The sequence below is a fragment of the Conger conger genome, chromosome 5 (assembly GCF_963514075.1).
Source record: "Conger conger chromosome 5, fConCon1.1, whole genome shotgun sequence".
In the NCBI taxonomy this organism is placed as follows: domain Eukaryota; kingdom Metazoa; phylum Chordata; class Actinopteri; order Anguilliformes; family Congridae; genus Conger; species Conger conger.
In genome coordinates, this window is record NC_083764.1 from 61,021,182 (window position 1) to 61,023,681 (window position 2,500).

Here is a 2,500-nt window from a genome sequence, read left to right on the forward strand (position 1 = left end):
CACAGACACACACTCTCACACACACACACACAGACACACACACACACACACAGTCAAGCTGTCCTGCCTTCTGAGGGCCTAATCAGACCGAGCCAATCAGACGGCTGGAAACGTTCAGAAAGTTTCCAGACGCTCCAGACTGGGGTTGAGGAGGAGATGTAAACAGCGGTGCCAAATTTGACGGCGCGTTCCGCAGACAGGCGCGACACACGCTCAGGTCACGGAGGAGCCGTGATGGAACGCCCGCTGACGAGGGGATGGCAGACAGAATATTAGATTAGATTATTAAATTTGAGCGAAGGGAATAGCCAAATCAAATCCTGAAGTTCACACAAGGAATAATTCCCAGGGTTCGCCTTGTGTCGAGACGGTACTTTACATATTTCACGACCGAAAACGTTTTCCTTTAACTACATTTGAGGGAATGATTGAACAGCTGATTGCAATTGTTCAAAATGAATAGCTACATCAATATAAATTGTGCTGTGGTTTTTTTGGGGTTTTTTTTTGCCCCACCATTTTGTAGCCATCCTGCTGATAAGGGCACTAATCTAATTACAACATTGATTGGCTAATTGGTTGAATGGTTTATTGAAGGACAAATTGATCGGTCAACTAAATAGTCGTACCTGTGCGCAGCAGCAGCAGTAACCTCAAAGCCGAGGAAACGAAAGGCAAAAGGACAGATGTACAAAGGAATTTCTAACGTTTGCAGACTACCCGTCGAGCCGTCCTCGTCTGCGTCGTCCTCGTCTGCGTCGTCCTCCCTGCGACTCCGGGGAAATAACGGGGCAGGAAATGAGCGTGCGCAGGACGCGGGTTAAGACCCTTCTCCATGGCAACGCACGCTGAGGCTGTCGCCGGGGCGCGCCCCGCTGCTCTGCGCCCGCCCCCGCGCCCTGTCAATCACCGTTGCCGAGCGACAGGTGCTGCGCTGTCGTCTTCGTCCGTCTGCATCGGGGACGGGCGGGGCGGGGTGGGGCGGGGCGGGGCGGGGTCGCGGGTCTGTTAGCCCGATCGTTGACATGATCCGTAATTTTTTTGCCACATTCTGTGATATAAACAGCGGCTGATTAATGTTCTTGTCTCGTTGCCTTTTATTGTGGTCGGATTCACGAGTGAATCGGTCATGGTGCATGTGGCTAATTGGCTGATTGAGCCAGGGTAACTGGTGGCAGCAAAATCCTGCTTCCACACTGGTCCTCCAGGACTGGAGTTAAACCTGCATACACACCGGCCCTCCAGGACTGGAGTTAAACCTGCATACACATTGGTCCTCCAGGACTGGAGTTAAACCTGAATACAGACCGGGCCTCCAGGACTGGAGTTAAACCTGCATACACATTGGTCCTCCAGGACTGGAGTTAAACCTGCATACACATTGGTCCTCCAGGACTGGAGTTAAACCTGCATACACACCGGTCCTCCAGGACTGGAGTTAAACCTGCATACACATCAGTCCTCCAGGACTGGAGTTAAACCTGCAGACACTGTGGCCCTCCAGGACTGGAGTTAAACCTGCAGACACTGCGGTCCTCCAGGACTGGAGTTAAACCTGCATACACATTGGTCCTCCAGGACTGGAGTTAAACCTGCAGACACTGCGGTCCTCCAGGGCTGGAGTTGCTCTTTGTCTGCTGTGGATGTAGCTACGGCTAAGCTAATCCTGGGGTAGGGGGAAACGGGTGCAATGCCCTCGCTAACCCTCTCCACAGGGACAGAAGAACACTCTTCAGCTGTCATTCATTAATGCGTTTAATAAGAAATATGAAATATCTGATGGCATAAATGTTCGGGCTAATTAAGTCATCGGGACAGAAGCTGGCATTAAAACCAGAATCAGACGAAGTACTTGTTGCTCACCTCTGGGCTACGGGGACACAGGGTGCCTCCCAATACTCCCAATACTCCCAATACTGGAAACACGAGTCCTCTCTTTCTCCAATTGTCTCCTCCCCCGGTACTTCCAGAGAGGAGAAGGAGATGAAAGGAGGATGCAACGCACCCAGAGAGGTCAGGAGGAGACGGAGGGAGGTACGGACAGAGAAGTCAGAGTCAGAAGAAGCGGCGCAGTGCCACCTAGTCACCAGAAGGGGGTGCTATATCCTCACAGAAGTGCCCGGCGCTGGCGGACGGGATGGAGGCGCAGCGCGGAGCTTGCTGGGCTGCGAGTGAATACGCAGCTTCACCGCAGACACAACACACACGCAGCGGACTCGACGGCAGCGACACACTCGCCCCACGCGTTACGGCACGAACCGGACCGTTTTGAAAACGGACCCGACGCAGACTACACAAGAACGACGCGGCAAAGCGAAAAATCACCCCCCCCACTCTGTGACCTTTAATGTGAGGTACAGTACACGGCGTACTGTCAGCCCGGGACCTAGTAGCTGTGCTCCTGGATGCTTGCTGGGTCAGTTTTAACGCCCGTCTGCTCAGAACCCAAACAACAGGTGAGCAGTGTGACTCCCAGGTAAAGGGAGGGTGAGCACACCTG

The 2,500-nt window shown here is 53.1% G+C and overlaps 1 protein-coding gene across 1 annotated transcript in view; it reads right to left on the reverse strand.

The window, feature by feature from the left end:
• Positions 1-2,500, reverse strand: part of clcn2a (chloride channel, voltage-sensitive 2a) — a 49,064-nt gene that overhangs the window by 27,770 nt on the left and 18,794 nt on the right. The gene's annotated exons all lie outside the window — the stretch shown is intronic.